The sequence below is a fragment of the Pipistrellus hanaki genome (assembly GCF_964339955.1).
Source record: "Pipistrellus hanaki genome assembly, chromosome: 15".
NCBI lineage: Eukaryota > Metazoa > Chordata > Mammalia > Chiroptera > Vespertilionidae > Pipistrellus > Pipistrellus hanaki.
The window spans coordinates 7,366,829-7,392,279 of record NC_140517.1 but is presented as its reverse complement, the minus strand read 5'-3'; positions in this window follow the sequence as shown (position 1 = coordinate 7,392,279).

Here is a 25,451-nt window from a genome sequence, read left to right as displayed (position 1 = left end):
ATATCATGGCCTGGGCGAGTCTATTTCGAAGAAGTAGCGTTAGAAGAAGTTTAAAAAATTTGGCTCTCAAAATAAATTTCAATCGTTGTACTGCTGATATTTGGCTCTGTTGACTAATGAGTTTGCCGACCACTAATTTAGTACAGAATCAGAGGATACATGGAGAATCTCCTGTTATTCCAGTTTATGAGCTTCTTGTATGTGTTTATAACCCTTTTGCACATTTGATCAAAAAAATCCAAATTTGATCAACTACACTATTTACCCACATGATGGAGCTAGGTTTGTGCTGTTTCCAGAAGTTACTTCTGATCATCAGAGAGGACGACTGTTAAGATAGGGTAGTGGTCGGCAAATTCATTAGTCCACAGAGCCAAATATCAATTGTACAACAATTGACATTTTTTTTGAGAGCCACATTTTTTAAACTTAAACTTTTTCTAACGCCGCTTCTTCACAATAGACTTGCCCAGGCAGTGGTATTTTGTGGAAGAGCCACACTCAAGGGGCCAAAGAGCCACATGTGGCTCGTGAGCCGCAGTTTGCCAACCACTGAATATGGTATGGTACTCCAAAGACATTTGCACTGATCCTTATGACACTCATTTTGCTCACCTGCACAGGAGTGATTTATACCCATGGACAGTCTGAGGTCTCCCAGTTCTGATGTTCTAAGTTTCCAGAGCTCCTATGAACCTCCTCTGGGTGAGCAATTGTGTCTGCCCTTCCCTAACCATCTAGAAGACACTGGGACATTTCCAAAAGTAGATTAAGCACGTTTCAGGAGAGATACTGAAATAAGTATACACCAACCAATGGGGTTACTTGAGAAAAGGAGCACAAGTTGGATATATACATTCTGGAATTTTATTTTCAAAGGCCTTTATTTTATTACATTATTCATTTTTTTAAAAAAAAATTTATTGAGCTCTTACTAAGTGTGGGTGTTAAGCAAGGAGAATCTTGCAAACCCCAATATTCCCTGCTACTCCCTTTCGGCAACTCTTACTCTGAATATAACAGAATGTGCTCCTAATTTCCTTCTCATCCTCCACCCCTTTCTTAAGAGTTCTGTTTCTGTTAGTATTATCAGCAGAGGCTTATATAAAGAAAGCATTAAAAAAATTACACCCAAATACAACCAGTGACAGCCCGTGACAATCTAATTGCATTTCTGTCATCCCAGAGAAGCTATTTGTTGTCCCTAGTAATGATGCCATAAATTATCCATCAACTGGAAAGAGACAGTTTTAAATGCAACCTCTTCACAGTCTTTGGTCCCAAACACATTACTGGGACAACTGAGTATTCTTGGAAAGTAAACGTCACTTTCCTCCCCACTCCCCACTACACACCAGTATCAAAGCAGGGATTGCCAGGCAGCGTGGCCCGGGCAGCGGCACTCACACTGGGAAAGGGCTGGGTGATGCTATCTGAGCTCCTTCTGTGCTGGTAATAGCCCTGGCCGTGTCAGAGAGCACAGGAGAAGTTACAAATGGAGCAGCTCAGAAATCACTGCCTCCCAGCATTTAAAGGATGGCCCATGGGGCAGTGATTAAGAGCATGGACTTTTGAAGGTGCATGAGTCGGATTCTAAGGGATCCCTTTCCAGAGCTTCACTGCTCACTGGAGAAACTGCTGGCATGGATGGTTATTTAAAGGTAAATTAATGAAAAGAAAAATCTGAAAGTGAGATCCACAGACAGTTGAGTCACATTTCAAGTGCTCAGATATGGAACCTTTCTGTAGTCCAAGAAAGTTCTATTGATCATCATCTTTTTTTTTTATGTCCATTACTGACATTCTAATTCAACCCCATCTTTGGGTGGGAGGAAGACACCAACCTTTCTTCCTCCACTTTGCTCTGCTATAATTTCTTCTTTACTCAGAAGCCAGGGACAGCATTTTCAAATTTAAGTCCTACCACGCTACCCTCTCCCAGAGTCTTTAAATCAGAATAAAATCCGTGCTTATTACAATGGCCTATGAAACCTCACATAACATGGTTCATATACATCTTTCTTTCTCTTTTTTAAAAATATATATTTTTATTGATTTTTTACAGAGTGGAAGAGAGAGGGATAGAGAGCTATAAACATCAATGAGAGAGAAATATCGATCAGCTGCCTCTTGCACAATCCCTACTGGGGATGTGCTCGCAACCAAGGTACATGCCCTTGACAGGAATCGAACCCGGGACCTTTCAGTCTGCAGGTTGATGCTCTATCCACTGAGCCAAATCAGTTTCGGCCATATATATCTTTCTTACCTCCTACCACTTCATTCAAACACTCCACACCCCCACATCTTATTACTTGTAAGCTACAATGGCTTCTTTCTGGTCTTTGAATGCTCCAACACTAAGTGTTTTTGCCTAGACACTCCCATTACCATGAATGCTCTTGCTCTCTGTGGTCTTTATCATTTACTTCTTGTGTTCATTCATATATATTAAATTAGGGTTAATTTCTCCTGGAAGACCTCGCATGACCCCTTTCTTACATTCTGACAAGATTTTCTTTATATAGGCATTACAATTAACTTGTTAATTTTGATTATTCTCTTATTTTCATAATTATTGTTTGTCTTTATCCACTATAGTCTAATCCCAATAAAAGCAGAGTTCCTGAATCTTTTATTCTATGTGAAAACCTCAATTGCCTAGTAAATTCTCATTTTAAATGATGAAATTTTAAATGCAGAATACCTCTCTCAGCCACTAAAAATGGTAGATGCATTAGATTATTCTCATAATTTTCTTCTGACAGGGTTAAAGGAGGTAAGAGATCAACCAAAGGACTTGTATGCATGTATATGAGCAAAACTAATGGATGCAAGACACTGGGGGTGGTGGTGGTGAGGACATGTATGGGAGTAGGGTGGGGGCAATAGAGAGATATGGACACATGTAATACCCTAATCAATTAAAAATAAAGAAAAAAATAGCATCTTGCCCTAACTGGTTTGGCTCAGTGGATAGAGCATTGGCCTGCATACTGAAGAGACTCAATTCCATTATGGTCAAGGACAGGTACCTTGGTTGTGGGTACTTCTCCAGTAGGGGGTGTGCAGGAGGAGTTGATCGATGTTTCTGTCTCATTGATGTTTCTAACTCTCTATTCCTCTCTGTAAAATAAATCAATAAAATATATTTTAAAACAATAAATAAAATAAAAATAACACCTTTGTTTTATAGATGAGGAAGGTTCTTAGACAGCATTTAGCACTCTACATGTTTAATAAGTGCCAGTACAAAGCAAGTTCCCTGGCTCCCTACCCAATGCAGCTGTTGGAAACTTGATGAAACATTAAATCTGGCCATTGCTAAGGAAGTAGAAATAGAACAAATGTTAATATCTCCTTGACATGAATTGTTTACACGTAGCTTTTATTTCATCTGTCTATGTCATACCTACATGGCTCCTCCTTTCACATACTTGACCCAGATGTATCCTGAGTTGAACAATTGAAGCCCAGCCAAGTTGATCATGAAGCTTATTCACAAGAGTAAGTTGAATGTTGAGGTCCTAATGAGAACTATGATATGGACAACACCGTAGGGCTAACAATACAAGATGAGAAATTGGTTGACATTTTCTATAGGACTCTCTCCTCATAAAGGCTTCCTTCTATATGGTTATGTACTAAAAACTCTAATTTGTTGGATCAGCAACTTCACCTTTTTGAGTCACAGAAAACTTTATATGTGTTAGTTTATAGCCACAACTGTGATAACCAAGCTCAGTAGATAGACTATAAGATATACTTAAATAGTTTTAATACAAAAAATACCCATGTTTCACCATTTATACATATAAGATACAGCAAGAAGACCCAAAATGTTTTCTAAGGAGAACATAAACATGTTGTGAAATAATGAATGACTTATAGATCTAATTTTCACATGCATAATACAAAGACCCACTCACCTAAGCTGCTGAATGTTCAGTTTTCACTCTCTGATGATTTTATGAATGAAGGGAGTTCATTTTTATACCATTGGCTTGATTTATTAACAAGCCATCCCTATTCACTAAACAAGCCATCCTTCTTTAAGGACTACATTCTAAAGAGAAAAAGGCAATTTCATTGGTCCATCAAACTCTAACATGACATAGGACGGAACTGGCCACAGGTGGAAGAAGAAACAGATGGTCTGACCAGGCGAGTTAGAAACAGAAATAAATTCTGCTACCTTTTCTCCTAAGGGAGCTTTAGCTTTATAAGGTCACAAAGGTAATGCCTCAAACTTTGCAAAAACATGCAAGGGCCACAGGAGGCAGCCAGAGCAATGGAGAGCAAACACATGCTGGAGAAGAAATGAAGGTGCTGGTAGTACTCACTCTCTCTCTCTCTCTTTCTCTCTCTCATTTTTTTGTTTGTTTGTTTGTTTTGTTTTTTTGGGGGGGAGGGTTGTTGTTGTTGTTCTTGGGAGATGTTTTTTTTCTGTCACAAACTATCCTCCCCAACTTGATTTATCTGATGATCCTATGTTTGGACTAACTCTGCCTGAAGGTCCCCACACCCTTAATTTCACAATCTACTCATCATTCCCCAAATATATTATACACATTTCCACTTCTCTACTTTATCCAGGCAAAACCTTCTGCTTAGATTATTTGTTCCCACAGTTATGGTTAAGGTGAGCCTGAAAGGGAATGTTAAATGTCAACCTTTAGAGAAATGGAAGAGAGGTGTGTTCTATCACGCACATGAAAATTAGACTTTCTCTAATTCTCTACAATAGTATGATGACAGCTCCATTCTAGTACTCGTTAAATTATTCAATAGTTATTGAATGCCTACTATGTGTAAGATTCATATGTTATTAAGCCTTGGAGTTACCAATAAGCAATGGTTTACCCATAGGAGCTTCTAAGCTCCTTAAGGTCATGGAGCACATCTAACTCATTCTTTTTTTTTATTGCCCACAGCTTCTAGTGCCGTTCCATAAACGTATTAGGAGCTCAATGTTTATTAAGTAAACAAAAGCATGATCCATCAACTTCAAAGGGAATCTTGAGCCAGAAGCAACCCAAGAAACCTCTTGACAGGAAATGAACAGCTCAAATCCACTGTGGCCGAAACACATGCTGCACTTTCAGGAATATTGAATCTGGGTCACAAATTTGGATAAATTTCACGCATCAAGGAAGGTGCTCCTGGTATGCTATCTCCCCAGAAGGATTAAGCAAAAAGGCAAATTGATTAGAATCCCTGGCCAAGTGGGGGCATCCCAGCAGTAGGGGGAGCTTTGGGAAGACTTTTGATCAGCATGAGAGTCACCTCAGGAAGGGAAACGGGGAGGAGATGACGTTTGTTGGATGATGTCGTTAGGCAGAGTATGAATAGATGGGCAGTGAAATGGTTTGATGAGATAAGAAGGGATAGTTCTGTGGCCACCCACCTCCTCACCTCAAGTAAAGTTTCCCACCCACGTGACAGGGCCGGGCTGCTGTCCAGGAGCTTGGTTTACCAGACTTGATTACTGAATGGAAAAGGTATGCATGCTAAGACTAGAATTACATTGAATATATTGATTCAATTATAAATATAGATGTAGATTGGTATAGCTATAAATATGATATTGATATTATAGGCTATCTGTAGACCAGTGATATACATACACTGGAGTTTGCTAGAATCATTTGGAGTTTTCAATACGGATATCATATGAATAATGGATATATGCAGTCCATAAAATAAGCATTCTGAAGAGGCATCTTACATAAATGTTTAATACCTTTTTAGAGCATAAATATTACAATTCATGGTAACCTTTACTTGTTATAGTCCTTAAATATGCCTTTCATGTACCTAACTAATTAATCTCTTCTTAGAGGAAGGGAGAGGGAGAGAGAGATAGAAACATCAGTGATGACAAAGAATCATCAATTGGCTGCCTCCAGCACCCCCTCTATTGGGGATTAAGCCCACAACCTGAGCATGTGCTATGACCGAGAATTGAACTGTGACATCCTGGTTTATGGGTAGACACTCAACCACTGAGCTACACCACCTGGCCTAATCTCTTCTTAATCACAAGACACACTTCCATCAATGCAACACACACACACACACACACACACACACACACACACACACACATCCCATATCTTCAGTTGTTCTATTAATTTCCTTTGAAGACTTCAACTTATATATATTTAGCAAAAATCTATCTTTATATAACCCATGTCTATTGATCTTAGTGGTTCATTTTTCAATTTTAAAAGAAGTTAAGTTTTCTTCCACAAAATGATACATTAGATGCTAACAACACCTCTTAACTCTTTACCAACCGATGTTCCTCTTGGGCTTTAGACTACACCCCCAGTGCAGAAGAAAAGGGTCTCTCAAATATTTTAAGTCATATGAAGTTGCCAATTGACCTTTTCACTTTCAAACACAATAATTGTATATGGTTCAAAGAATTATTGGTAACATGTACAGCCATCTATTACAGTCAAATATTGAAAGCAGGCTAAATGTGCTATTAATTTCAAGATGCTTATTTTTTATATAAAAGATTCTATTTCAGCCATTACATTACCATTGAGTAGACTTATAAGAACAGCAATGTAATGTTTAAAGGTGTAGAGTGAGAGGGAGGAAGGAGCTGTTTACTCTCTCAGCTTTGGGAAGGCTGTCCAGAATGCTTAACAAGAATAGCCACATATTAGGTTTTGAAGAAAGAATATAAGTTTACTAGGGAGACAGCAAAGTAAACTGCATATACAAATGAATTAAAGCATAAATGGCAGTGAGGTGAAATCAGCAAACAAAGAGCAGTTTAGTTTTGCTATAACAAAATGGGCAGGAGTGTGTGTGTGTGTGTGTGTGTATGCACAGTGTAGAATAGAGGAATATAAAGCTGGAGAAACCATCTAGGTCCTTATTTTGTAATGTTTCCTATGCCATATCCTGGAGCTTAGTTTAGTTTGGGCTAGAAAAGTATATTAATGAAGATAGAGATTTTATTCAACAGAATGGTCTAATAGGCAGCTCTGTGGAGGCTGGGTTAAAGAGTAAAGGAGTTAGAGAAAGAAGGAATCATTACAGATTGCTTGCATATAATTCACTCTACCATTACTTTCCTGGGGAAGAAATAATGGAGATGGGCAGTAAAAATAAATGGGTTTAAGGAATCTGCAGAAAGTAACATCAGCAGAGCTTGATGTGATTGGTTATAAGAATAAAAACAAGAGAGAAGTCCTAGATCAGGGGTCCTCAAACTTTTTAAAGTGGGGGCCAGATCACGGTCCCTCAGAGAGCTGGAGGGCCAGACTATATGAACTACTAATTCCTACTGTAACACCTCGGCTGCGCTCACTGCCCAAAAAACCTGGCGGGCCGGATCAGACTCCTCTGCGAGCCGCATGTGGCCCGTGGGCCATAGTTTGAAGACCCCTGTATAAAGCTCTGGCCTGGTTGGAGTGACTCAGCAAAATGTACTGTGGTTCCTTGAGGTGAGAAATACATGGTTGGGGTGGGTTGTTTTTGGAACGAAGAGCCAGTGTGCTGACAAGGTGATGCCATTGAGGTCTTTAGCATCAACATCCTGGGACCCTGTTTCCCATACCCACAACTCTCCCACAAAGGAATCATACTGGACAGAGACATCTATCTAGAATTGAATCTTATGATTGTAGAGTTCATTACATAACACTATTTTTCATGGATCAAAAGAATCTACTAGTATGTAGTAAGGTAAGGATTTATTTATAGATTAAAATAAATGTGAGCTGAAATAATCACCATTGAAATAATACTCATTCTTTGGAACTTAAACCTGTGCATTAGAATAAAATTGACTTCTTTCTTATCATTTAAAATAAAGAAATATTTTTCCCTTTGGCTGTAGAGAATGAGTGGGTTTGTTTAGTCTGTTGGAAAGATGGGTGGAAAATCTAACAAATGCATTATAAAATATTTCATGATCAAGGAGATATTGAAATGCAAGGGGGAGAAGATGAAGGACAGCTAATATTTATTAGGTACCCCTGTAGATCTTCAATATCATACAGAAAACTCACCTAAATTCAAAAAGCACTTACTAAAAATTATTATGCTCATTTTACACATTTAAACAAAACTGTAGAAACCATTTTTAAAGTGCTTTCAGAGTTTAACTGACATTTGTTATGTTTTTCCTGTTGGGTATTTTATGTGCTATGATAGGCAGCCTCTGAAATAGAACAGTAATCCCCATCCCTATGGAATGCATGCTCTCTGTGGTCTCCCCATGAGTGGGACCCAGAGTTAGTGATTGTTCCAGTGAATTGAATATAGAGGAAGTGGTGTTATATCAAACCTGAGATTGGGTTACTATACTGAGTGGGCAGATTATTATGATCTATGAATGCATAATAATCTCTCCAATCAGTGGATATCATATATAATAAAAGGCTAATATGCAAATTGCCCCCTCGATCCAGAGTTTGACCAGCAGGCAGGCTGGCCAACCACCCATGTCCCCTCCCCCTGGCCAGGCTGGCTGGACCCCACCCATGCACAAATTCATGCACCAGGCCTCATACGCACGCACACACACACACACACACACACACACACACACACACACACACTGAGTGGCCAGATTATTATGCATTCAGGGATCATAATAATCTGGCCACTCAGTGTAGTATATGAAGACAGTTTCTTCTACTGAGGGCGCTCCATGCATGCCCTTCCTCACTCTTTGGGCCCACCTTCCTCCTTTGGATTATTCACTCTGGAAGAAATGAGTGGCCCTGTTGTGAGCTGCTCTCTGGTGAAATCCATCTGAGGAAAATCTGGGTTTGGATTCTAACAGTCAGCAAGGTAAGGTGTCTTGCCAACAGCCACAAATGTACAGAGGACTCTCAGTCCTAAGACAATTGTAACCACCACCCACAGCTTACCCCCAACTTCATAAGTGATCCTGAACCAGAATCGCTCATCTAAGCAAGTCCTGGATTTCTGACACAAGATGAAATAAATGTTTGCAGCTGTTTCAACAACTATGTCTTGGAATCATTTGCTAAGCAGCAGTAAATTTCTAATACACATGAATGCATTCATTGTATGCTCATAAAAGTCCGTTAGAGATATGAACATTCCCATTGTACAGAAGTGAGTGAGACCCACAGAGGCAAAACTATGATTGAGATTCATGCCAGCCCCACCCAGTCTGGCTCCTATTATAATTCTTTCCATGACACCCTTTAGCCTGCTGGGAATGTAGGCTCCTCCACAGCTAACAGCGGTGGTTCCGAGGGCTGTGAACACCTATGTCCTTGGTTTTATTTCTGACCGTTTTTCTGATCACACAGACAATCCAGTTAAGACGAGGTGCTAATAGGCTGTACAGCTGCTTCGAGCAACCTGCTGCCTGGGCAGCAGCTGGGAACGACTAACTTTCCCAGCAAGCCCTGATTAGCATTTTGATCTTGACAAGCACTTTTCTCTCTGAATGCCAATGCGGGAGTGATTGTTGTCACTGCCAGGCTGTAGGCTTCTACTGTGCACACACTCTGTGCACCGCCTCTGCTTCCTGAGCCCCCACCCCCGCCCCCATCTGCTGCTGATTTGTGTCATTGGGAGCCTGTTCCCCTGATTTGCAGCCACGGGCACCCTTTTGGAGAAAGTCATCCCATGCAGATTGTGCATGTTATGAATTTGGAAAGTATCTTGGGTTGGAACTGGTATTTTTTGAGTCCCTTTCTATGTGCTCTTGGTACTCATGATACATTAGTTTATTTAATATCCGCCTGACAAAGTTTGTGAGGTTTACTTCACTACCTTGTCCCAATGAGAGAGTCACTTTTCCATGTAAGGACTGATTTAAGTTTAAATGACTCATCTCTAAGGTGGGAAGAAATAACCCCATTTATTACTATTTTCCTGGGTCCTGTGAAATGTTAACAGTGCACCACACTGTGCCAACATACATGTGTACTCAAGGCAAGTTTTATTTTCCTTCTTTCCCTTTAAGAGATGATAAGAAGTGGTCAACTTATTTGTCCTAATGCAAAACTCATTGATCATTTACTTCTTTTCAAGGCCTGAGAACCCCTTAAAAATTGCAATTTCAAAGAATACCTATAAATTCTACTTGGGTTATGAGGGGCCCAATTTGCCTTCCTATATGTAATTTGGTTTAGCTGCTAAGGGAGCTTTACCAAAATGGGTACTTGGGGGTGTAGCATATTGAGTGACTGCTGTTGGGAAGGGCCTTGAGGAAAGTTAGTGGGAGGGCTGTGATCCCCAGGCTGCCCTTTAACACAGACTTCTCTTGTCTCTGAGCGGGGTAATAGCTGTAAGTCATTGGTACCTCACTAGTCCTGGAGACTTTATCTCCAGTTCTCACATCAGCTCTTTCAGATAACATATCATTTCTCTGTCTACAAAATGAACACAAGGATTCAGATAAATGTCCCAAAGTCAAAGACAATCGGTTGTTCTAAGGACACGTTTTTCTGGCCTAGCCAGGTTAGCTTAGTGGATAGAATGTCGGCCTGTGGAGCAAAGGGTCCTGGGTTCGATTCCAGTCAAGGGCACCTACCTCAGTTGCAGGCTCCTCCCCAGCCCGGGTCCTGATCAGGGCATCTGTAGGAGGCAACCAACTGGTGTGCTTCTCTCACATTGATATTTCTCTCTGTCTTTCCCTCTCTCTCTAAAACTCAATGGAAAAATATCTTTGAGGGAGGATTTAAAAAAAATAATAAAATATTAATAGTTTTACTTTTCCTAATCCCCAACACAAAACCCTGCTTACTATGTCTGGTTATTATTATTTATTATTATTAATTAGCAAGGGTAAAGTCAGAACAGAGAAAGTAATAAAAAAAATAAAACCAAGAGGAAACTATGTCAGTAACATGAAAGGATAAATAAAAGTGTTCTGTTCATGAGTGAATTTGACAGAGGAGTTCCAGGAAAAAGAATGAACCCAGTTGTGTAGCGTGTAGGTAGTAAAAACCACAATCCTAGCACTCACTATGTGATAGGTACTTTCCCATTAGGGTTGTTCGCAAGGACTGTAAGGTATAACCTGGCTTAAGTAGTGTCTTTACATCTAATTCACAAATGAAGCATCTAAGGTTATGAGAAGCTAAATAACTTCCCAAAGGCACACAATGAGAAATCAAAGGGACATAGATTTGCCAAGGAGTTTGACTTATCAGCCATTATCTTAATCACTCAACAATACTGACACATATGAAGTGCTGATGTTTCTTATCCAGGAATGTTTTAAGGATACAATGGGTTAGGACTTGATATTAAAGTTAATGACAGATAAAGATGAGGAAGCTTTATACAAGATGAAGCAGAAGGCTTTACTACATAATCAAAATTGTATGCCATTAACAGGGCATTGAATATTTGTGGAAAAAATTATACTTTTTTTTTCCTTCACAAATGAGAAATAGTGGTAAAGTATCTTTAAAATAGCATGTTAATAGAAGAGAATACTTTGGCTGAATAGTCAGGGATACAATATCTTATTTCAGGAGAGAACATGGTTTCTTAAAAATGAATGGATTATATTATATATCATAATAAATTAATGATCAACACATTGCGGGTTCAAGGCTATTGTCCCCTCCTCCACCCCCCAAAATTGTAATGTCTTTTAGTCAAATCCAGCACTAATTTAATAAACTGAATTAGTTAATAACAATGGAGTATTATATATACTCAAGATCAAAAGAGATGAAAAATATAATCTGATTATGGCTGGAAGCAATATTGAATGTGAGTCTGCTCTGAATGTTTATAATTCTTCTTCATTGGACACAGGTAGTATTGGTTGGGTAACTATGCCAATGGCCTCCGCTTTGCTAATTATCTAAATTATAGATATTCAGTTGCTATAACTTTGTGGGTGGAAATGGCTTAAGGTAACCATCTTAAGCTAGTATGGTATTGTAGAAATTATTATGGATTTGAAATTTTATCACTCTACTTTGACTATGTGTATAATTTCCTGATACAATACAAAATCCCAATTAAATTTCAACCTTCAATAAACATTAGATAGCATTTTTTCTTTGTTTTTGTATAAGAATATTTAAAATACGGTATGGGACAGGATTATATAAGAAATAACTTATTATTACCTGAAATTTAATCTTAAATGGGCATCCTCTGTTTTTGTTTGCCAAATGGGAGTTTGAGAAAATTCCTGGACTAAGATGTCTTCAACTAAATAAAGGAGACAAATAATTGTTGCCTACCTCACAGATTAAGTAATGGATCAACTTTCAACAGTCATGTCCGTGGCATTGTCAACCACTTTGAAAAGATTTAAAGCAAACCATTGCATTAAATAACACCTTAAATAATGCTTGCTCTTGAGTATGACATTCTTTGTCCAGCTGATATAACCTTCCATTTAATTGGGATAAATGTTTCCACATCATTCACTCACATATTATTCTTAGATGCATCAAAATGTATAAAAGGATAAAGATGAGGCTGGGAAAATACTCTTTAGCTATAGCAAGTGCCAAGGAGTCTAAAGGGGGTAATGACAGGTCCAACTATCTCTGATTTGTAACAAAGTTTCTTGCTCAGAGGAGGTGCTTTGTAGGAGTTTGTTCTGTGATGTGCAGTCATATCGGTGAAAAAATAAATGCATCACCTAAGAGAGATCATGGGAGATAGTTATTCCATGATGTGGCTTTAGCAGTTACCTGGTGTATTCAAGCCTGTAGACAAAGTGAAAAAATAGTGGTTTCTGAACCAGATATGCTGAATTAAGTCAGCATTTCTACTAAAGGACAGTAATTTAGAAAACAAAATCAGTCAATTTGAGGCTCCCGAGTCTTCCAAACACAGAAGTGTTAGCAAAAGCTAGCACATTGCTTACACATTAAGATGAGAGGGAACTGACAGATTCAAATCATCTTTGTGTTCTGATCCAACTGGTCCATATTTACATTAATAGAACCAATGGATGATGCAGATGTCAGCAAAATATTATATCATCTCTGACATGCAGTTCTATTGCAGTGTCACTAGAATCCCGGGTCTGGTCATAATTAAATCCTTTAAAATTCTATCTGCCTGAACTATTTTGCATGAACTTTAGATTTAATGTTAAAGATTTTTTGAGGGGTGGAAAAATGCTGAAATCAATAAACACTTTGAATACTGAAGAGCGATAAGAGCCAGATTGGTAATAAGACTTTAAATTCATTTTTTCCATGTGGATCTTGCAAAATTTAAATAATGGGATTTTATTGTTCTTTGATGAGTGAATTCTGTGTCTCAAACTTGCCTGTCAGCTGAAATTTTTTTCTCAAGTAGGGCAAAAGACAGAAAAGGCGTTATTCCTGGCCGTAATCATTTGAACATTTTTCAGGCCTATTTGTAAAATTACAGAGCTAATTCAATAATTTATTGAAATGATCATAAATGTTCAGCAAATCATGCGTAGCGTTCAGATCCTGATAGATGCTGAATTTCCTGTTTCTCCAAGTCAGCAGCTTTATGACTGTAACTATTTGAATTGCAAATGATAAATGTATATCTACCCTCGCCCGCAAATGCATTACAAATGATAAGAGGGCGCCCTTTAAAGAAATTGAAAAAGAATTGTGCATTCCGTAATTTGATATATGTAACAGAATCCATTATACACCAGGGTGTGCATTGTGCTGGGCCTTTTTCTGTGCTCAAGGCAACACAACAGAGACCCTTTTCCTTGAGTCCAGAGCCACTGGCTCCCTGGAATGCAACACTCTCTATCCTGTCGGAAGGGATGCCTGTGTAACACACTGTAGGGCTCTGAGGGCTTAATTATTTCGTTAGAGTTTGGCAGAATGAGAAAGAAGAGATGCCACGTCATGTGAGAAAAATAACTCTCTCGTCCTCTCCCGTGAGTTAGCGAATCCACAGAAATATGACTCCACGGCCAAGGCAGAAGGCTCTATGCTCTGTCCCTGGGGATGTCTTCATGCCATCTGTCGCTCTCACCAAGTTCATTGCCTCTTCACATGGATCTCTTCCCCCCAAAGTGATTCCTATGTTATTTGAATGTTCCTTGAACTTTCCCTGCCCAGGTCTCATAAGAGAAGCACGTATCAACGATTGCTGCGACAGGGTGATAAATATTACAATTCTCAGGGACAAGGACTAATTCTCACTAGCATAGTATCCCAAGTACTTTGGCAATGACTAGAACGATGGCCTGGGTGAATAATCACATGATACTGACCCGTAGGCCACAAATATAGCGATTTGAATTAACTACAAACTTGGGGTGTGGTCAAGTTAGTGTAAATCCCCAAGTTTCAGAATGTTTGTGTATAAGAAACATATGAAAACGGAGACATGATGAAGATTAGAAAAAACAAATATGGCCCAGCTGGTGTGTCTCAGGGGCTGAGCATCAACCCATGAACCCAGAGGTCACTGGTTGGATTGATTCCACATCAGTGCACATGCCCGGGTTGTGGGTGTGATCACTAGTATGGGGCCTGCAGGAAACAGCTGATAATGTTTCTTATCTCTCTATCCCTCTCCTTTCCTCTGTCTCTAAAATCAATAAGAACATTTTTTTTAAAGAAAACACTAATATGGTAAGAGCCCATGGCACCTGACTCAGATGTGAATGCTCAGAGGGTTCACCCCTCTATTTCCCATCTCCCTGTTCTCACTTCCACAAATGCCGTTGCTGTGATTGTTTGCCTATATCCTAACTCCATTATCACTGCAAACCAAAAATGCATGCCTTGAAAGTTTGGGGCTTTCGTTTTAGACTACCAGTTGCCTTAAGTTGCACAATTCTCATTTTGTTTACACATGAACGTGCAACACAGGTAGATAAAGAGCTCTGTCAAAGATGATTATTAAGTCAAATGCTTGGCATCATGAGTGGCCAAATGGCCCACAACATGGCCAAGTTGTATATACATGGGCAATGCAAAAAGTCTAAATAGTTATGGAGGTGTATGATCTTGACATTGCATTGTTTAATCCACTACTCACATAAAACATTTTATGCAACTCATCTGTAGTGCAGTACCAGAACCAGGTCACACAAATCAGACAGCGTCTACATAAAAACACAGTGCTTAACAGTGGAGGTCTTCCATACTTAATCGTCAGATTGAGTGTCTGTTCTCCTTTCTTCCTTGTTAAAAACAAACAAAGAAAAAACAAAACAACACACACACACACACACACACACACACACACACACACACACAGCAAAGAGAACAACAAACAAAAAATAGACATTCTACAAAAATAGGAGCCATCAAGGCAAAAGTCCTCTGACATATTATAGCTACTGCTGTGACCAAACTGCATTAGGCAGGAAGGGCAGAGCCTGACACTTGTCTGTGGCCACGTGTCACCGAGAACCCATGAGGCTGAGGTACCACGTCTTCCTGGGGGTTCAGGCTTCCTGTGTGAGGAGGCATACTCCTCTATACTCTTTGTTTTGGTGGCTGCTTCATTTTTGTTTTCTTGATTTTGCAAATCCCGACCCTCACTGGCTCAGAAAAAGAAGCCCAACGAGCATTAATAACTCCATAAATTCTGCATCCCTTGCAGAAGGTGGAGGGAAGCATGGTACCTAGGGATGCTGGAGGGAAGGAAGGAGGAGGGCCCATGCAAATATGCTGAAAATGATTCCCTGGGGAGTAGCCACATGGAGACAGGGTACAAGATAGCATTCAACCCAAAGGCACCATTTGCTGCCCCCAGAATTTGCTAATATTCTCATGTCCTCCTCCAGCACCCTTTCTCAACCCCCCCCCTTTATAAACAGCTTAAAAAGTGAGATGATGAGTATTGGAAACTGTGAATGACATTTAAAAAGGCAATCGAAAAGGCACCAGGTTTTCTTATTAGGAGTCTAGCTTCACGACTTAGAAAAGTGTAAATAGGTCTAGTTAATTAGAATACCTGATATCCCGCCTTCTTAAAAACAAAATAAAAAAGACCTCTGATAATAAAATGCCTCTGTCCTCAGGCAGACACACCAGGCCTATTTGGGACTATGCTGCCAGGGCATCCCCATCTGCTCCAGCAGTGACAGGCCAGCCTGTGGTGCCCACTGCCTTCCCTGCGTCTCCTGAGGCTGTCCCACTGGACTTGCGCTCTGGATCTGTCAGCTAGAGCGACGCTCTGTAGCCACCTTTGACCTGAGTCCCTAATCCATTCTGACACCTTCCAGGCCGGCACGCTGAGTCCTTTTGTCTGGCTCACTGCACACCATTCAAGCCAACAGCCAGCATGTCCCTGGTCCCATCTGCGTGCTCCCGTGTAGGCTGGGTCAGGAGAGATGTCACTGCTTCTCTGCCTCACTCCTGACAGCTCTCTGATTTCCAGCTTTACATTTTAGAAACACTAACTTGCAAAGACCTGAAGTCAGGGAACGGATATCCTGGTACATTCAGCATTGAGAGCGTATTTTTGTTTGCCTGTTGGTTCAAATGGGCCCAGGAATGCCCTTTGCAATGTAGGCTACTTCTCTTCCATCAAACCACCTTTTCACCTTCCATTACAAATTACTGTTGTTGTCGTTATCCGTTCTTCAAAGGCTCATTTCCAATGCCGCCTGCTTTGATAAGCTTTTCCCACTGCCCCACAGCAAGTGAAGATCCATCACTACTATGTCATCTCTAAAAATTTCAACTCTATGTACTTCCTTGTGATAATCCTTCCAAATCATACAAGGATTTACTTACTGAGTGCATTCTCTGTTTGGGGCATCACATTAGGCATTAGGCTCATGTGGTGAACAAATATTCTGTTAGAACCTTCAATCCAATAGGGGACCCACATGGTAAGACATGCTATCTAATAAAAGGGTAATATGCAAATTAACCATCACTCCATCACAAAGATGATGGTGCCCATAGCCACAAGATGGCGGCTCCCAGTCCCCTCAGCCTTGCTGGAGTCCTCCAGTCCTGAGGGGGCTGACACTGAGAGCGGGCAGCATGAGTGGCCTGGTGGAATGCTTGCTTCATTGATGTAGCAATGCCCCAGTGTGGAGGGCCTCTCAGGGACAGGGGGCTATCCCACAGCCTCTGCAGTCACACATAGGTCACATGTGAGGAAGGCAGACCTGAGTTTGAGTTCCTATCCCAACAGTTACTACCTCCTCAGTCTTAAGCAAGGTGTTCAATGTATTTGGTCTGATGCATACTTATCATCAAGTGGTGATAATAATAACTAGACAGATGCACATTCTTATCATTAAATGTCACAATTAAATGAGATAATAAGTGTCAAACATTTAGCACCACCACTAAATACAGGTGGAATGGAACACAACAGAGACCCTATCAATAATTCTGGTATAGCATGGACAGCCTGTAAATATGTAGGCCACATCAATGTAAGTGCCATTAATAGTCCCAAAATGGGTGGCAATAGTGGTCATGTTACTCAATAATGAAATAAACTTTCATCTCTGACCTCAGTCCTCTACCTTATACATCATTATTGTGAATAAAAGATCTTAACTTCACACCACAAGAAATCAGAGTGTGAGTGTGTGTGTGTGTGGCTTGTGAGTTTTATCAGCCTAAACAGTAACCAAAACCCACCTGTGTATGTGTCTGTGTGTGTAGTGTATGTTCACCCATGCATGCTCAAGGTGATGGGGAGTGGTGGGAATGAGACCACTCTTTTGTAAAGAGTGATTAGGGAAGCCCTCATTGATACAGTAACATTTATACAGATATATCTATACAATAAAATGGTAATATGCTAATTAGACCACATGTCTTCTGGACATCTATTTGGACATCCTTCTGGGCAAAGGCAAAGTGGTAGGGGCCAAGGCAGAGGCAGTTAGGGGTGATCAGGCTGACAAGGGAGAGCAGTTAGGGGCGACCAGGCCAGCAGGCAGAGATGGTTAGGAAATCAGGCAGGCAGAAAAAGTGGTTAGGGGTGATCAGGCAGGCAGGCTGGCAAGTGAGTGGTTAGGAACCACAGGTCTTGGATTGCGAGAGGGATGTCCAACAGCTACACATCCTCCAAAGGGTCCTGGATTAGAGAGGGTGCAGACTGGGCTGAGGGAACCCTCCCCACATACATGAATTCCAGGCACTGGGCCTCTAGTAGACATATAAGGAACAGAAGGAGAGATAAAGCAGTATGAGCAAATGCCCTGATGGTATGGGAACTAATTGGGGAATTTTGAAGAGAGGAGTGGCATATGATTTACAGAAAGATCATCATGGTTGCTTTGTTGGAGCAAAGGATATTTAGCAATGATGCAATGACAATGCATGTACCATTCCTTGCTGTGTGATGTTGGACAAATTAACATGTCTATATTGCAGTGGCTCTATCTGTAAAATGGGGATACTGGCATCCTAGCATAATTGACCAGAGTGTTGACAATGCATGTGATCTCATAGTTCAAGTTCTAGTCTAATTTTGGAGGTAGAGGTGAGAGCAAGGTCTAATTGAGCTAAAAATAAAAAATAACCATGGGAACAGAGCAAACAGATCCCCGTATTTATTTTTTGTTCTTGGAATTAACTACACTTGTTAAAAAAAGAAAAAGACTCGTGAGAAAATGGGTAACTGCCATATTGTCAGCCTGATCTCAAGTGTTTATACATTTAATATTTATTTAACAGGCAATCTATAGCTAGTTAATTAGATAGCATGCTTAATATCTCATTTTCTTTAGTTGTATGGGTAAATGCTAATTAAATTCCTGAGCATTCCTCACAAGTGTAATGTAATAATAGGAACATCGTCACACACTTATTGGTTCTGCAGATTTGAATTAATTACACTGCAAGTAGATTTATCTTTCATATATTTGTACCTCAATAGGTGTTCTTCCCCGACAATCACGGGGGATTTAATTTCCATACCACCACCTTATTAATTCTAAATTAAATATGTTTAGTAGGAGTTTAATACTTGTTGGAGCTCTAGTTAGCGATACTTCTTCCACACATCTGGATTTTGAAATTCATTCTGCCTTATGCTGCTAAAAGAGAGTAGGGACAATTAACAAGGCAATAAAAGAGACTACACAATGTAATTTGGAGTCAAGCCAATGAATCTTCGACTGGGCTTAGTTAGCATCTTGGGGGATATCTCTTACACTTTGGTCAACCATTTTCCTTCTACTCTACCTCTGGACATGAGATAATACCTTTACTAAAATATGTATTTGTCCTTTTCACTTCTACCCTTTCTCTCCATTCTCACTGATGCTGCTGCCTTAATTCCAACTTTGTCATATCTCACCTGAGTTCAATCAATAGCCTTCTCCTCATATTCTACATGTGGAAGGTAGCCTCTTCCATCCATTCTGCACGCAGACACCAGAGTGATTTTTCACACATCCAAATGATGAGCTTGTCATTCCTCTCCCGGCACACTTCATCTCTAGAATACAGTCCAAATTCTTTACCAATGACAGGCAACATCTTCCTGCTTCCCCTGCAATCTCATGCTTCACTTTTCCCCCCATCACTCACCAAACCAGACTGTTAGATGAAATTCTCAAAGTATCAAGAACTTCCAAGTGTCTGCTTAGACCTTCTCTTCCCTTTCCTATTTAACTCTAACCCATCATTTAAAACTCAGATGTAGCCTGGCCAATGTGGCCCAGTGGAGCCTCGACGTATGAACCAAGAGGATAAGGTTTTATTCTTGGTCAGGGCACATACCCAGGTTACAGGCTCAATCCCCAGAAGGGGGCGTCAGGAGGCAGTCAATCCATGATCCTCTCATCATTGATGTTTCTATCTCTCTCTCCCTTTCCCTTCCTCTCTGAAATCAATAAAAAAAATATATGTAATAAAAAAAAACTCAGATGTATGCTAATTGAGTGAAGGATCATATTTTTGTGTTGGCATTGAATTATTTAATATCAAGTCTCTTATTTTTCTGGGCCAAACTATGAAGAGAATGGGAAGTTTATGCTTTCTCCCATAATCAATTTTTTTTTCATTGTGATTCTAGAGTACTACTCTCTATCATAGAAATCATCTCACATTTTCTGTTTCTTAATTTGTCACTCCCCTTGAATCCAGAGACAGTCATAGGCACTTAATACTTCTATTCAATACTCATTTACTGAATCCCTACTGAATATTAGGAACTAAGTCTGCTGAATTCTGGAGAAAACAAGGATCATTCTATAGAAAGAAAGCAACAAATACTGATAAACAGGAGTCATAATAAAATTAATTCCATATAGATCATAGGGTAGGGATAAGAGTAAGAGCTCTGGAGTCAGACAACTGAGTGCGGGAGTGCTTGAATACTTCTAAGCTCAAACTCTTCTTCAGAAATGGGATCAGAGGAGTGCTTAGTAGTGCTATGAGGAAGAGATAAAATAATCCAGGCAAAGCACCTGGATGATTTAATCGGTCAAGCTATTTGGAAAGTGCCTGTGTCAACCATCTAGTGAGTTTGGAGAAATATTTCAATAAATGTAAGTAAGTGCACACAGTAGGCATTCATCAAATTGGCTTTTTATAAGAAATCATTTATTTCTACTGTAAATTAAGAAATGGAATTTCAGTGTCTTCTTTTAAGGCAAATATTATGTAATAAAGTTAGCAATGCTTGCTCTTTTATTTACTTATCAATACATAATAAAGGCACAGGATATTTAAATAAATAAGACAAAATCAAATCGAGCCTGCAGTTTCATCAATAAGTCATACCTTTCTCCCAGACGGATAGAGATTTTACATTTTATCTGATAATATTAATGATTGCAGTGGCCTAAAATCTTTGAGTAAAATTAGCTATTTCAGAGGGAATAACTGCAAAAGAAAATGATAATAAGTGTGCATTTCTGAATGGCTGTTATGCACTTTTGGAAAAAACCCAGAGGATCAGAGAACTGAAGAGCTAGGGGAGGGAAAAAGGCAAGATTGGTTTCAGATAGTTTTGTCAATAAAACTGTCCCCAGGCCTTTGCAATCTTAAAATAACTCTCTCCAGGGTCATTGTATTCAACACCGAGGCTTGGCAGAAAAGGATGGGCCTGCATTGTAATGAAAGGAAACAGAAGCTGAAAGCCAGGAAATCATCTCACCCAAGTCACAGACAAGGCAGACCTGGGGCTACCCCTCTGTGTTTCTATTACTTGAAATGGGGCTCCTTCCACTCCACCATCCCTAGACCTTTCCTCCCTCTCTCCTCACTAGCTCTTTGGAAAATAGCCACTCCAGCCATCTGCTGAGTTTGGGAGGCCTTTTGTGTTTATGTGTGTGAATAATTTAAATATTAGCACTCTCTTGTCTTAAGCTTTTATTAAAGACATTATTCAAAATTGAACAACAAAAAGCCCCCATTTACACTTAACAATACAATAACAGTATTTTATTGTCCGTCAATAGAGAATTCATTGAGTTCTTTGGTGACAAATTTGACATAGAGAGAAAATCCTGACATCTGAGGTGGGTATTACAGTGCCTACTGTTGTCCTTCAACAACTTAAGGTCCCTTGAAGGTCAGGAAGAGTCCTCCTCTCTTGGCCATTCTGTATCAATTTTTTGTTTTAATCACGATCAATTATTTTCAGCCTTTCTCTGATTTCACTTCCATCTTCCTGGATTTGGGCTAATGTTTGCATTTGATCTCTCCAAAATCCATTTCTTTAGTTTGGTTCTTTAGCCTTTCCCCATCTCTAAATCATGTATCTTTGCAATATATCACCTGATCCTAATATTGATGGTTATCCTTACACCAGCATCATTGGTTTCACTTGGAAATGTAATCTCAGTCCCTACCTCAGACCTACTATATCTGAATCTACATTTTATTAAGATCCTAGTTGATTCCTATGCAAATTCTAACTTGAGAAGAATTGCATTACTATACTATGAACTCCTTTACATAAACATCCAGGTATTATTCAGCTGTGAATGTCCTAAAATGCCTAGCAAAGTGCCTCGCCGTGGGGTGGAAGGAAAAGGAGAAGAAGCGGGTAAAAAAATCACTGCTATGATTTGTCAAGATTTACTTAGTGCCTGACACAAGCTCATTTAATCTTTACAACAGAAAGCAACTAATGATTACTTGTTGTATCAAATCAAATTGACTTTGCTTGAGTTTATTCTGGAATAAAAGCAAATTGCAAGCATGCCATCAACATTCTAGAGGAGGTAGAAGATATCTAAAATCCTATATAATAAAAGCCTAGTATGCTAAGTGTCTGGTTGTCTTGTCAGCTGTTCAACCAATCACAGTGTAATATGCTAACGATATGCTAAGGCCATTCAACTGCTCATTGTGATGTTCACTGACCACCAGGGGGCAGATGCTCCGACTGGTAGGTTAACTTGCTGCTGGGGTCTGGTCAATTGGGCCAGACACACCCTGAAGCCCTCCTGAGGTCCCTGCCTAGCTGGCCAACCTCTTGCATCCCTCCCTGCCATGATCGGGCACTAGTGGAAGTCCCTCAGTGTGGCCTACACCCTCTTGTTGTCTGTGACCTCTTGGGGAATGTTGGAGAGCCAGTTTTGGCCAGATCCTGCAGGCCAGGCTGAGGGACCCCACTGGTACATGAATTTGTGCTCCAGGCCTCTAGTTCTTATATAAAGACATTGCTTTCACAATCATATATTATTCTCTTAAGAAGCATAGTAATTATTATTGACAATGGTCATAGCTTATTGAGCAGTGTGTTCTTCACAGAGTTAAGGATTTTCTTTGATGGGTTTTGTCATGATAGGCAATTGAAAAAAATATTATTTTCTCCACTTGTTTAGTCATGAAAGTAAAATGACAGGCTCAAACTCATGCAGCTTTGGGTGGGAAAACTAAGTAATCAAATTCCAAAGATCTGAATGCAGCAAAGCAAATTCATGTTTGTGCCTAATCAATACTTAGTGTTAAGTGACCTCTGGAAAGCTGTTTAATTTTTACTATTTTATAAGATAAACTTTCATCCAAAACTCTGGTTGTAGACTTCCTTCCCAAAATACTAATTTTCCTAAGAGCAAACTTCATGAGAAATATGTAAGTGAAAGTTGTGTCTTGAGTATCACCTAGCTCAATGGTTAGCAGTTCTTAATGAGAATGGGAGGATGGTATTTGCCTCCTGGAGACACAAGGCAATTTCTAAAGATATTTTTGGTTGTCACAACTAAAGATGGGAGTTCTATTGGCATCGAGTAGACAGAAACCAGGGATGGTGTTCAGCATTCTACAGTGCACAAGATAGCCCCCAGCCACACAATCACCTGGCCCTGAATGTCAAGAGTTCTGAGGTGGAAAACTGTGGTTTTTGTATTACACAAAATAGACATGAAGACAATACTTATTGAATAAAATGATTTGAGTGCCTCTGAAGGAACATGACATAAGAATTAAGACTGTATTGTGAGAGCTTAAATGAGTTGATCAAAAATATAGACAAGTCCTGGAGTCATAACATGTATCTACTTTCTAGTTTAATGGCTTATGCCTTATCCAAGATGCAACACAGCAACACACACTTCTGACTGTCAGCCATGTTTTCTTCCATAGGCAGTGCTGTGAGTAAGCAGGCGAGCTGTGGATCAGAAGGCTTGATTCCACTGCTTACTAATTTTATGACTCATCATCTATCTTCTCCCTTTCCTCCTCCTCCTTACCTATATTTTTGCCTCAGGATTATGATCTGTAAAATGGGAATAATAATGCTCAGTCCTCAGAACATCATTAAAATTCAGAACATAGTTTCTGGCTAATAAAAATAATGAATGCTTTTTGAGCATAAACTTGAGGTCATTTAAGATCCAATGTGTTGAACGCTTCTTGTGCCTGACTCTCATCCTACCAGTGAACTCCATTCCAGCCTTGGATATGGCCAGTAGCCCAATCTAAAAGTACCAATAAATAAATAAATAAATAAATAAACCTTGGAGGACCTTGAGTAATAGAGAATAGGTGCCATTAGGTTAAACTCCTGTTTTCTATCTCTTGAGCTGACAATTCTGAGGCATATTCTGCTCTGTTTCTCAGAGCTTACCCTTCAAAATTGAGCCCTTGTTGCAAACAGTGTGGACCAACTTATAACACATCTTTGCATTAGATTTTCTTCCTTCATTTTCAGCTCATTTTTGTTCTCTGCTGTTGTTCCTTTGAATCACTTCTCAAAGAATAATCTACAATACATAAAACAAAGCCCTCACTCAAGAATGCTTTATTGGCGGAGTGGGGGAGGCTAAGAAATCAAGGCTTGCCAAAACTGGTTTGGCTCAGTGGATAGAGAGTCGGCCTTCAGACTGAAGGGTTCAAGGTTCGATTCCGGTCAAGGGCATGAACCTTGGTTGTGGGCATAACCCCAGTAGGAGGTGTGCAGGAGGCAGCTGATTGATGTTTCTCTCTCATCAATATTTCTAGTTCTCTAATCCCTCTCTCTTCCTCTCTGTAAAAAATTAATAAAATAAAATTAAAATATTTGGCTCCCAAAAGAAATTTCAATCATTGTTGTTGATATTTGGCTCTGTGGACTAATGAGTTTGCCGACCACTGACCTAGATGCACAAGGACAATGGACAGGGCTGGTTTAAAACCTTTCACTAAAGAAGTTATAGGCCTGGGGCCATGACCTTCCCAGTTAAGAATTCATAATCAGGTCACCCTGTGAGGTCAAAACACAAGTCTAACAGAGTGACTTTCTCAAGGTCAACGGTAGCTAGATAGGGACTAGGACTCAGGTCTGCAGAATCCCACTTATTCTGTTACACCAAATAAGCTGGACTGACTCCAGACACTAATAGTCTCCTCCACATCACCCTCTGCTGCCCCCTCACCCCCACTCCATCCTCACCCTTTCACCTGTCCATCAAGTTTCCCCCAGGATGACTCATTCTGCCTCCACTGCCCTATGCAACGCTAGCTTCAAGCCCAAGCAGAGACCACTTACTGGAAATTGCAGGACTGAGTATTTCCAAGATGCCTGGGGGATGTTTGGTTATTGATGCTCAGAGGAGCATGAGCTGTATTCTTTGGAAATAGACTGATGATGACAACAAGCTTTTACTGAAGTGGCATTTCCTTCCCCGAGGGCTTAAGTGCAGGAGGTATGTGAAATATGAGGGATTACTTCACTTTGTTTATTATTTATTTAGTCTTTTTTTTTTTTTAAACAACCTCTGACCAGCGCCTCCTCCCATCAAACTCTGACCTACGCATTCAATTAGAGAGATTTACTGGAAGTTTGTGCTTTTTTTTGGAGCTTCACCTGCATGGTGAATAAGAATGTGTGTTGGCCAGAAACCAAAGACAGAGCAAACATCCTCTGCTCAAATTACTTTGAGTCCATATTTCTATTAAATTTCCAGTAAAGTATGCTTAATAAATCACAGCATTTGAAATTAATTGTTTCAATGAGGCATTTAATTTTGCACAATCCATTGCTCTGGGTGTATATTAGCTAAATATTTATGAGTTGATTATTTCCAAAGCAGTCAGATTTGTTAAGGATGGGAGATAACTATCTTCCCGTATGATTTGCCCAAGAATTTT